The sequence below is a fragment of the Oryctolagus cuniculus genome, chromosome 14 (genome assembly GCF_051225735.1).
Source record: "Oryctolagus cuniculus isolate XC-2025 breed Fujian yellow rabbit chromosome 14, ASM5122573v1, whole genome shotgun sequence".
Classification (NCBI taxonomy): Eukaryota; Metazoa; Chordata; class Mammalia; order Lagomorpha; family Leporidae; genus Oryctolagus; species Oryctolagus cuniculus.
The window spans coordinates 37130981-37143804 of record NC_142880.1 but is presented as its reverse complement, the minus strand read 5'-3'; the positions used below and the strand labels follow the sequence as shown (position 1 = coordinate 37143804).

The 12824-nt window shown below is 47.2% G+C and overlaps 1 pseudogene; it reads right to left on the bottom strand.

Annotated features, from left to right (window-relative positions):
* Nucleotides 1-8413: 8413 nt before the first annotated feature.
* LOC127487503 (U2 spliceosomal RNA) lies at nucleotides 8414-8572 on the bottom strand (annotated as a pseudogene).
* Between the last annotated feature and the right edge of the window lie 4252 nt (nucleotides 8573-12824).

The window sequence follows — 12824 nt, the reverse complement described above, 5'->3', positions numbered from 1 at the left end:
GGTGGGTCCTGCCTGCCCAGCCCGGCTACTGGTGTCCTCGAGCCCAGATACAGGCCACTCAAGTCACCAACATGATATCTGGTGAAAAATTCCACTTTTGGGGGCCACAGGAACTCCAAGGTGCTCCCTGGGGCCATGTTCCTGTGTGTTCCCACCCCTCTCTGTGCTACCCACCAGACAAGTCCATTCTTCATCTCCACAACAAATGTGAGAGGAGAGAGCACTAATCCTGGTTTTAGATGGGGATGCAGGTTTGGTGAGAATAAGTGGGCTGCACAGCCAGTTAGGGACAGAGAGGTAAGAGGGACCAATCTGCCCATTGCCAGACTGCTGCTATGGACTCCAGGAGCACACATTCTAAAGAAGGCGGGAAGAAGTTCCTGGAAACCCAGCCCACAAAACACTCAGAAAAATTGTACATTTACCTAGGAAAAAGCATGTATGTATTTATTTTAAAGATGTGTATTTGAAAGGCAGGGTTGGACATGGGAAGCGAAATACTCAGCAGACTCATAGAATGGCAGGTGTCCTAAATAGCACTCTGGCCTCAGAATCAGCCCTAAAGCCATTCGGATCTGGCTGAAAAGCCCATGAGAGTATTTCAGGCATGGAAAGCCAAGACAATCTGGCAAAAAGATCTCTGTGAGTGAGATCCCAGTGGAAAGAACAGGTCTTCAAAGAAGGAGGTACCTTTCTCTGAAGGGAGGAGAGAACCTCCACTTTGACTATGACCTTGTCTAAACAAGATAAGAGTTGGAGAACTCAGAGGGCTTCCATAGCCTTGGAAACTCATGACTGGAGCATAGGGAGATTACTGATGCCATAGACAGGAGTGTCAATTTGTAAAGTCAACAACAGGAGTCACTGTGCACTTACTCCTCATATAGGATCTCTGTCCTTAATGTGCTGTACATTGAGATTTAATGCTATAACGAGTACTCAAACAGTATATTTCACTTTGTGTTTCTATGGGGGTGCAAACTGTTGAAATCTTTACTTAATGCATACTAAACTGATCTTCTGTAAAAAAAAAAAAAAGAAAGAAATTATCAATTCCCAACTTGACTCTCACTGGGATTAAACATGACAATAGGTCTGATCTGATTTCATCATCATTTAAAAAAATCATCTATTATTTTTCACTTTATGTTTCTGTGTGGGAGCAAACTGTTGAAATCCTTACTTAATGTATACTAAGCTGATCTTCTGTATATTAAGATAATCGAAAATGAATCTTGATGTGAATGGAAGGGGAGAGGGAGTGGGAAAGGGGAGGGTTGGGGGTGGGAGGGACGGTATGGGGGGGAAGCCATTGTAATCCATAAGTTGTACTTTGGAAATTTATATTCATTAAATAAAAGTTTAAAAAAAAGGCAGAGTTGGAGACATGGACAGCGAGGTATTCCACTTGCTGGTTCTTTCTCCAGATGGCCACAAGGACCAGGGCTAGACCAGGCTAAAACTAGGAGCTACAACTGAGTCACCCATGTGAGAGGAAGGGGCCCAGCAGCATGGGCCATCTTCCACTGCCTTCCAGACACGGTAGCAAAGAGCTGCATTGGAAGCCAAGCAGCACGGACTTGAACCGGGCTGATACGGGATGCTGGCATTGCAAGCAGCAGCTTAACTGGCTGTGTTGCCATGCCACAGCACCAGCCCTGAGAAAAGATCTGAAATGTCACGAGAACGCAATGATTAAATGCCTGGATTTAGAGCCCACTTGCCACCTCCTCTTACTTTTAATGTGGATTTAAATGAGCTGATCCAGTTAGTATAAAATCAAGGCCAGAAAGCATTCTCTCCGTGATAATTGTGCCACTCTTAGTATCATTCTGGTCCTTGTTTTTATGACGGCTTTTGGAAGTGTCCTCTGTGAGGACATAGAGCATAGAGTGAGCTTCTTGGGCCATCATAACACCAGGATTAACAGAATCCTGGAAGAAAAAAAATAGAAGAGTAGGGCACACCACACTTTCTGTCACATCATGGCTTACTTGTTTTCTTAAATATTTTTTGGCAAAGGAAAAAGATCACCAGGCCCCAAACTCTGCCAATCTTCCTTGAAGAAAGGTGGAAGCCGGGGCTGTGTCCAGTGCTGGGGTTGATGCTGAGCAAGTTGGCAGCTGGAACATTTTGCAGAAGGGGCTTTTCATTGGCTCCCATCCCATTCTTGGGTCCAGGTTCATTTATACTCAGGAGTGCCACCCTAATTATGCAGAACCACACTGCTCACAGCCTGAAATAGGCAGCCCTCGGCCGTCTGGCTGCAGGGTCTGTTTCAAATCCCTTCTCCAGTCTGTCTCCGGCATGAGAGTACACCCAGGGCCGAGGCTTTCCCTACCTATGGATGAAGTCTCTGCTGCTCTCCACGGGCTCTACGTTTTTACACATTCCCTCTCGTGGCGAATCCAGCATCTTCCTCGCTCCAATAACATCTCATCTACACATTGGCCCAGGCCTCCCTTCTCGGTGGTGGGGAGCACCACCCCACCCTCTCCCAGGAGACGGACATAGCTCTGAAGCTCAAGATGGAGGTAGTTGGCCAAGTCATTCCTTTCCAAAATTTATTTTCTGGGGGAAAATGCTCCAGTCTTGGAAGACAAGTCTTAGTATTGTGCTGGGAACAATGAACTTACTGTGTGGACTGTTTTTTTGGACACAAACAACCAACATTGCCTAACAGTTCTGTGCAAACATGTTCTAGTGAGTTCAAGTATGAGTTTGGTCATTTTAGCCCAAGGCTGGACTGGCCGCATTTCAGGCTGGCTGGCAGCGGAATCGCTAGCTTATAATCATGTCTATCACCTGGCTTATTTGTTTTGTTTCCTATGTATGAGATATTTTCCTGTTTCTGATACCACTAGGGCCTAATCATCTTTGACTGTTGCCATTTTCAAGATGGGAATTTTATTTTCACTCCAATGTCTTTGCAACTTACAAATAGAAATGGCTATCTACAAATCTGCAAGGCCACTGCTCTCCAAGGCTAAAATTGGTTATGAGAAGAGATTCTCTCTGGTTACTTTTTTTTTTTTTAAATGGTATTCTGCAATCACCTTAATAATAGCTTGCCTCTCTACAGTCGCTTCCTTTCTGAAATGGAGTTCAGAGTACAGGCAAAGACTGATCAGATCCTGTTCAGGATGATTTTTTAGTATGAGTGATATGTTCTACAGTGATCCCATGCTCTACGATGATCCTAGTTTCCAGGGACAGACAGGCAGGAAAGCCTTGAGCATGGGAGAGAAGACGGTTCTTCACCTTGGCAATGTCTGCCCATTCCACTGCTTCTCTAGAATCCACTTGAGTCTTCTCATTGAGCTTCTTTCTGTCAGTTGGTGGCAGCTCACAGATTCGCAGGACACAGTTCACAGAACTAGCATGCTTTAGCCTTCTGTCTTTGCACAGAGGTATGTTTGGCTGTTTGGTGAGACATTCTGGCATTCAGACCGTCGCTTCAACCAGTTAAACTTTTCCTTGTGGAGCTACTGTGTCACTTGGGTCTTTTCTCAACATAAGCAGGTGATCTCCATGGGATCACTACTCCAGACTTTAGCTCAGCACTTGTCTACCATGTGATTTCATTCAGTGGTTCAGGTTTGGTTTTGCAGGCTTCAACAGTGTGTGTGTGTGTGGGGGGGGGCAACGCCATGGCTCAATAGGCTAATTCTCTGCTTGCAGTGCTGGCATACCAGGTTCTAGTCCCGGTCGGGGCGCCGGATTCTGTCCCGGTTGCCTCTCTTCCAGGCCAGCTCTCTGCTGTGGCCCGGGAGTGCAGTGGAGGATGGTCCAAGTGCTTGGGCTCTGCACCCTCATGGGAAACCAGGAGGAAGCACCTGGCTCTTGTCTTTGGATCAGCGCAGTGAGCCAGCCGCGGTGGCCATTGGAGGGTGAACCAACAGCAAAAGGAAGACCTTTCTCTCTGTCTCTCTCTCTCACTGTCCACTCTGCCTGTCAAAAAACAAAACAAAACAAAAAAGATAGTGAGGGGGATGCCAGAGCTGCCAAGGGGGCCATGGAATTTCCAAGGGGGAAATTGATGAAAACAAAGTTACCTTGGACTGGGCCAAGGCCAAAGGTGAAGGTGGCCTTGGGGGCAGTGGTGGAGGCCAAGGAGGAAGCCAAGGTGGCTCTGATGGCAGAGGATGGGGAGGAGGCTTTGCAGTGGGGAGTGACGAGGAGCGTTCTGAGGAGGAGGCGAGGACCACAAGCCACAAGGAAAGAAGGTGAAGTTCGAATCATTCCTTCTGTCCCTGTCTTTCCCTCTTCCATTTGACAGAAAGTACTCTGGGGTTGTCACTCTGTCACCTGGTCGATGACAGACCCTTTGGAGGACAGCCCAAGATAGCATGTGGCCCTTCGGTCTACTTGGCAATTGGGTGATACCCTGTCGGTTTTCACTGCATACTCACATAAACTTTTCAAAGAGATGGGTGAGAGCACTCACCGTCATCTGTAAGCTTTGAGTTTATATTGTTTCAACCCATGGACAAATGCCACTGGAGAGCATGTCAGAACCCGCTCTGCCCCTTGGTGCCCGCCCCAGCCACTGGAAAGGCTTGGAGCACTGGTGTCAGGCAACCTGGCTGCAGATGCAGGTGAAGTGGCTGGGGAGATGCCGGCTTGCACGTTCGGCCACTGAGCTTGGTGGGGACCACTGCTGCTTCTCTGCTTGCGTCAGGCCCGAGGATCATGTCTCTAGAAAGAGACACAAGAGCACATTGGTCGGGGTCCTAGGATTTGGAATCAAGGATGCTGAGATTGGCAGTAACTAAGGATGAGGTGACGGAGGCAGTAAGCTGTGGACTGACAGAGCGTTCTTTGCACTGTGCATCATGCTGGCATCCTGTCTGGTCTGATTAAGCACTCTGCTTTGCTTCCACCTCTTCCCAGAAAAGTTCAAAGCCATCAGAGAAAAATAAATTGCATAAAATCTACCTCACAAGGCCTCAAATTTGTCTCCCCAACAACTTGTTTCATGCCATGTGATTTGATTTGCTTCAGGTCCTTGATTTCTACGTAGGTGTTTTGGGCACTTTGATTCATAACAATTCACTCCACTTGTTTGTGCTTTATCCCTCAAATACAGAAAATAAGTTCCTTAGGCCAAGGGGCTGTGTAGCCCATTTCTTGTGTAGCTATTGCATAAGTGTGGTTGTCTACTTTTTGCTACAACAGCTAAAATACCTGAGAGGGGCTTCTGATGAAGGAATAAGGTTGATTTTGGCTGGAACTATTAGAGGCCCATGTCCAGCACTGAATACACTCAATAGCCCTGTTGGACTGGTGTCTCAGGAAGGCAGAACACCTGTGGAAGGTGATCACTTGGTCAGTCAGGACACCAAGAGAACTAGGAAGTGGGCTTGGCTCAGATAATCAAGCATCTCTCAAAAGCTGCTTTCTAAGGACGTGTCCTCAGTGACTTAAAGACCTGCACTAGGCTGACCTACCAGACACCATAATTTGATCAGATCTCTACCCTGAATCTGTTAACCACTGGCATAAGATTTTGGAGTCCAGGCCCCCGGTACATGGGCTTTTGGGGAGATACCCAAACTATCATCCAAACCAGAACAATAAGGATAGGGAGAGACAGAGTGTTTTACTCAACAAAGTCTTATGTCTTTCCAAAGATGTAAGTGATGGTATATGGCATGTAGGAATGATTGAATGTTTGAGCCTGGAATGAGGGCCCGGATGGGGAGAGACTCTACCGATGATGAACACAGTCATTGAGTGTCCACCAAGTGCAGGGCGTTCTGCTATATGGTGAGGGGGCTGCTAGGAAACCCAGCGTTCTGCCCCTGTCTTCAGGAGTTTCCAGTCTCATTGTCTTAGTCTCTTTGGGCTGCCAGAGCCAGAGCATCATGAACTAGATGGCTAACGGCAATAGAAAGCTATTTCTCACAGTACTGGAGGCTGGCAGGTCCAAGACGTATCTGGGCAGGGCCCGTGCAGCTGATGGGAGGGGTTCATAAATTCCCTGGGGCCTCTTCTGTAAGGTATTAATCCTGCTGATGACAGCTGTGTCCTCATGTACACATCCCCACCTAAAGGCTCCAGTTTCTATCCCTATTGCATGGGGAGTTAGGTTAAACATGAATGGGGGCACACACGTATTCAGACCATAGCACTCATTGAAGGGACAAGGACCATGTGGAGTAGCTGATGGCAAAGGATTTGCTACATGGAGAGCTGGCCTCAAATTCCTGATCTGCCACTGATGTGTAGCCTTGAGTGGGTTGTTTAATCACTTTGAAACTCGAGATGTTTTTTTCATAAAATGAGAATAATAATAGTGTAGGAATGATAAATAAGATAATGTCTACAAAACACTGGGCATAATGTCTCACACAGAGTTAAGAATCAATAAATAATAGCTATTTAAAATTGTTAGATGATTGGTAATTTGGGGGAAGGCCAAAAATCAGCATAGCCAGGACGTTTGTGCAAAAGATCCAAGAGTGGCTTGTGAACTACATAATGAAGATGGGACCTGAAGTTAACCTTGAAAGATAGTGGGAATTTGGATTTTGAGACGTAGGAAGTATCAACTGAGCTCGGGGTGGGAAAGAGAATTGGCTGCACTAGATGAGATAATGACATCCTCATGGAGAAATGCTCAAAGCCAATTAGAACAATAAAAGTAATGATGTGTTGCTGTGGATTTGTTCTGAGAGGAGAAGCGCCGTGGGGGCGAGAGGTGCGGAGTCCCCCGGAGAGGCGAGCAGCTCACAGACTTTATTTCAGTTGGTACAGCAGCTTATATAGCTGAGGCAGCCAATCCGGTCAAGCGGTGGTTTATGCTGTAACCAATCACTGCCTGTTGCTAGGCAGCCTCCTTTGCCAGGTGGGTTCCACCATCATTTCCTGAGTGACTGATGCTCACTCACCAGCGCCATCTTGGCACGGCCTCCTCATTCCACCACAATGGTGGTGTTACCACTAATAATAGTGGGAATTTTTTCCCTTTATTAACATTAACATGGGCTTTTCAAAAATTTGTATTTATTTATTTTCATTTTATTTGAAAGGCAGAGAAAAAGAGAGGGAGAGAGAAAGAGATCTTCTGTCCCCTAATAACTCCCAAAATACCCATTACGACCAGGCTGGGCCAGGCTGAAAGTCAGGAGACCAGGACTCAGTCTGGATCCTCAACACAGGCTGCAGGGTCTCAGGTGCATGAGCCATTACCTACTGCCTCTCAGGGTATGCATTAGCAGGAAGAGGGATTGGAAGCAGAGGAGCCAGGGCTTGAACCAGTCACTCTGATATGTGATGTGGATGTCTTAAGTGGTATCTTAACTACCATGATAAACATCTACTCCTTGAAGATATTTTATAAATGAGGAAGCCAGGGGTCAACATTGTGGACAGCGTGGTAAGCCACTACCTCCGACACTAACATCCCATACTGGGGCATCAGCTCAAGTCCTCGCTGCTCTGATCCAACTTTCTGCTAATGCACCTGCTAAGGCTGTGGAAGATGACCCAAATGCTTGGGTCCCTGACACCCACAGGAGAGACCTGGAAGGAGTCTGGGGCTATTGGCTTCAGACTGGCCAAGCCCTGGCTGTTGTTGACTTTTGGGGAGTGAACCTGTGGATGGAAGACCTCTATACCCCTCTCTCTGTCTTTCCCTCTGCCATTCCAATAAACAAATAAAATGAATCCTAAAAAAATAAGTTAGTAGTTATTTTTAAAAAGATGAGGAAGCTGAGGCTCTGAGACAAGCTGCAGAGTTAATTGGAAATAAACACCAGGACTTTGGCTGGCACTGGTGAGAACGGCTTCCCTGCTGTGCTGTTGGTGGATGATAAATTGAACACAGACTTTTTAGACAGCACTTGGAGGGTATTTATGGAAGTTGTTAATTTCCTGTGAAAATACTGGTCCATGAGAAGCACTTGCATATATGATCCGAGAAGCGTGAAGAGGGATGCTCGCTGAACATTCCACAACCTGGATGTAATCCACATATCCACTGATGACGGAGTGCTTGGGCCTTCTAAGAGGCGTGTCCACCTGGTGGTATGTTATTCAGAATTTCAACATGATGAGCTACGTCCACATGACTGACATGGGACAAGCTGTCAAGGAAGCTGTTTGGCGAAAAGAAAAAGTTGTGTTATTATAACACCTTCAAAGTTTAAAATCCTTTGCATGTATGGATGTATTTGCTTGCATATTAGGGCGCAGAAAGAATGTCTGCATGGAAACAACGCAAACCTTAACAACGTTTATCTCTGGGAAGGCAGGGATACACTGGGGAGCGTGCGTGCTAAAGTGTGAGTTAGCCTTGATGCTTTTGTACTGATCAAAAAGAAAATATATTAGCTACTACTCAGTGTCAACAACAGAAAATCTAAAAAATGCATCTCCACCAAATAGTGAAACACTAGATGGTTATGAAAGGAGTTAAAATATGTTGTAAGTTTTTTGACTTGGGAAAATTTCCCCTTTAAGTGAACAAAAGAACAAACTTCAAAGCAGTATGAACAGGATATGCATTGCTTTAAACTGGCAAGAACAGATACTACACTTGATCTTAGCCAAAAGGCCAAGAAGCGAGGCTATCCGTGCTTTATATTAGTAGGTTCACAGTGATGTGGGCCTAGGTACCTTCGCCCAGGTTCTTGCTCCCACACAGATAACAATTCAAAGCAGCCGCATTATATAGTGCACAGGTGAGAGCATGGTTTATCTAAAAGTGAGGGGGTGAACCACCACCCCACATGGAGAAATACCAATCACGAATGGGGCAGACAGTTGCCTATGAGAAAGAGGAAGAGAGAGAGAGAGCAAACCCTAGTAGGACCAGCCAAGTGTGGCTCAGTAGCAAAACAATCCTCCCCACCTCCCCCTGCCCTTCTCAGTCTGTTTTGTGAGGTAGGGGCAGTGCCTTAATCGAATGAGCAAACAGGGTCAGGTCTTAGCATTCATGAAGCTTTCTGGGACTTTTGTGGCACTATCACTGGAATTTAACTTCCATGTGGTCATCACGGCATCTCTTCCTTCCAGGTCCCACATGAGACACAGGTGCATCTTGCGAATGTGGGCAGCTTGACAGGTGAAGGAACAAAGTTACATTGCAGGACTGGCAAAAATTCCAGTTAGCTCCCTAACTAATCTAACTAACCTAGCTAGACCTAACTAACTCCCTGCCTAGTTACTCTATATCAACAGTACAAACACACACCATACAAATATTAGGAAAACACACATAACCAAATGAGGGTTGTTTCTGAATGGTGGGATTATGAGTGTGCTTTATTTTTCTCTTTAAACTTGTAGTCACTCACTTTTGCTATAAGAATGCTGTGTCGGGGCCTGCGCTATGGCATAGTGGGTAAAGCCACTGCCTGCAATGCTGGCTTTCCATATAGGTGCTGGTTCTTGTCCCAGATGCTCCACTTTGATGCAGTTCCCTGCTAATATGCCTGGGAAAGTAGCAGAAGATGGTTCAAGTGCTTGGGCCCCTGTTACCCACACGGGAGACCTGGAAGAAGCTCCAGGCTCCTGGCTTTGGATCGGCCCAGCCCTGACCATTGTGGCCATTTGGCAATTGGACCAGTGGGTGGAAGTTCTCTCTCTCTCTTTTTTTTTTGGACAGGCAGAGTGGATAGTGAGAGAGAGAGACAGAGAGAAAGGTCTTCCTTTTTGCCGTTGGTTCACCCTCCAATGGCCGCCACGGCTGGTGTGCTGCGGCCGGCGCACCGCACTGATCTGAAGGCAGGAGCCAGGTGCTTCTCCTGGTCTCCCATGGGGTGCAGGGCCCAAGCACCTGGGCGATCCTCCACTGCACTCCCTGGCCACAGCAGAGAGCTGGCCTGGAAGAGGGGCAACTGGGACAGAATCCGGCGCCCCGACCGGGACTAGAACCCGGTGTGCCGGCGCCGCTAGGTGGAGGATTAGCCTAGTGAGCCGCGGCGCCGGCCTCTCTCTCTCTCTTTATCTCTCCCTCTCTCTCTCTGTATCTCTGATATTCAAATAAATGAAATAGTTTTTAAAAGATATTTTATTTATTTATTTATTTAACATGTAGAGTTACAGACAGTGAGAGGGAGAAAGAGAGAGAGAAAGAGAGTGAGCAAGAGAGAGCGAGAGAGAGAGAGGTCTCCATCTGTTGATTCACTCCCCCAGATGGCCACAACAGCCGGAGCTGGGCCAATCCAAAACCAGGAGCCTGGAGCTTCTTCCAGGTCTCCCATGTGGGTGCCGGGGCCCAAGCACTTGGACCATCTTCCATTGCTTTCACAGGCCATAGCAGAGAACTGGATCGGAAGAGGAGCAGCCTGGGCTCGAACCGGTGCCCATATGGGATGTCAGCACTGCAGGTGGAGGATTAACCCACTATGCCACAGCACCAGCCCCAATAAAATAAATCTTAAAACAAAAAAGAATGCCGTGTAAACTGCTCCAAAACTCAGAGCCTTGAAAGGATCATGTTTTTCTCACACACAACCAAGCATGTGCGAATACACCAATCTAGGCTGAGCTTCACTCAGCTGGGCTGGGCTTCAAGCTGTAGGTTGGGCCCAGGTCTACAGTATGTATCTCATCCTCCTTGGGCCAGGGGGCTAGCCTGGGCCTGTTCTTGTGGCAATGATAGAAGTGCCAGGGGACAAGTGGAAACCCATGCACGCTACCTCTTACGACTTTGGTTTGGGGTTGGCACACTGTCCTTTCTACCCACAGGGCCAAGCCTCAGTCAGTGGGGGAGGGAGCAGCTTTGTTTTTAGTGGCAGGACCTTCAGACAAGCAAAAGGCATGGAAGTATCATGGTGAACCGTGGGAACTACAATGCTAACTACCCCAATGGAAAAGTTTTCCAACTTCCTGTCGTGAGTGCATATTACTTATGAAAATAACAACCTCCTGAGATAAGATGTGAGGCCTCAGAAAGATGGGCAACACAGCAGAGCTGGGAGAGGTGGTGTTTTGCTTGGTGCTTGTCTGGCTCAGCTCTGGGGGTTATCTCTACTTGCCCCATGCCAGGCAGTTTCCCCCAGCAGCCCTGGGAAGGAATCATCTGGGATGTGAACCAGCAGATGCAATGCTCTTTCCCTCTCTGTCTCTCCCTTTCAAATCAATACATAAATAAGTTTTTAAAAGTGCTGTAGGTCAGTTCTCCCAGGAGGTGCTCTGTGACCCTTCAAGTGTGCGTATGGTGCTGGCCCCACATATCCACGTCCACCCCGCTTTGCAGGTGGATGAGCTATGCCCTGGGTGTTGCCCTGAGACAAGGAGGAGGTCCCCTCGCGCCTTTGCTCCCTTTGTGGCCATGCCGCTTTGTGAGTACTTTCCCTTTGGAGCCGTTCTTGCTGATCAGAGCGAGAGGCAGGACTGAGCTATAACTAACTCCCCACTAGCTGGATGAGGAGCAACAAGGGACTTTCCACCCTGGGGAGTGACTGTGCCGATAATGAATGAGCCAGGCATGAGCCAATGCTTCTTAATAAAACAAAGAGAATCTCTAAAAGGAGTTGGGGACCAAGGTCTAGGAGAAGCCAGTATTGTTTGCAAGTAGGTTTTGGGATTCTGAAGCAGGGTCACCCACAGGAAGCCCTTTGATTCTCCGCTATTGGAAAACATCCGTTTGGAGGATTTCAGCTTCTTTCCCATGACAGCTGATGCCAATAAAGTGACTTTGGAGTTAGCTATTTAATTATTCATAGTTTCATAGTTAAGGCTAAGGGAAAATTGCATGATGTGTGAAATGCAAACCCTTGTTCTGATTATTTGAAGAGGAAGGATTTTTGACATATATTTTTATTTTTAATTGACACATAGTGATTCTGCATATTTATAGGGAGGAAACATTTCTAGAACAACTGAGTAGTAGTTCACTAAGAAGGGTCCCCTTTCTGGGCAGGGATCAGAGAGTAGACATGGCACTCGGGCTGGGGAGTTGTGCATTTGAGCTATTCCTGGAGATGGCATAGCTAAATGCTGGCAGCACAGAGATTTCAGAGGGACAAGAAAGAGGCAGGATTCACAGCAGCTCTGAAGGGTTAAGGTTTAGGGATGACTAGAAGGGAAAGTCTGCTGGTACCTCCCATACGGATCAGCAGATTTCACAGGGAAGCACTCCACAGCTATTTCTGGGGTCCCATCTTCCACTGCAGTGATTTCCATCACCTGTTCGAGGCTCGGTTCAAGCAATGAAAGATTTACACAAGCAACAGTTCAGCATTTCTCACGAACGTTCTGGGAGTACAAGCTCTACAGCATGTCACTAAATGTTAGACGCGCTCTGATCGTATGAACTTGGAAGCCCTGATTTCAGCTGCAGAAGCATTCCCTTTGCACGCCATCACAGGGCCTTTCGAATGCCAAAGTGCGTTAGGGATCTGCAGGCAGAAGTGGGGATGGGGGGCTGAGCTCGGATGGATAAAATACAGTGCATGCAAATTGTTCCTAGATTTATTTCCCCATGCATGCCTCCTCTGTCCTCTGCCCCTGGAAAGGGGAACTTGGCTCTGCATGAATTCTGTGGCCTACATTGTTCAAGTGGAAAAACGGACGTCCCAGACATGGGAATTAGTTGCTCAGGGTTCCAGGGCTGGCTGTTTAACTTTGGACATTTTAAGGATGGACCTCAGTTTTCTCATGTGCAATGGGAGTGAATTGGTCCTAATGTGTCTAGACTGCTGTGCCTCCTGTGTAAGTGTTACCTCACTTTCATCTCTGTCTGGCCCAAAATGTGTTCGGAAGACCCTTTGAGGGGTGTCAACCCACCACCAGGGCAAGACTTACACATGGTGTTCCAATCGCAACCCATTACCACTTCTGTAGCTCACCTAAGTATTGAGAGAACCAAG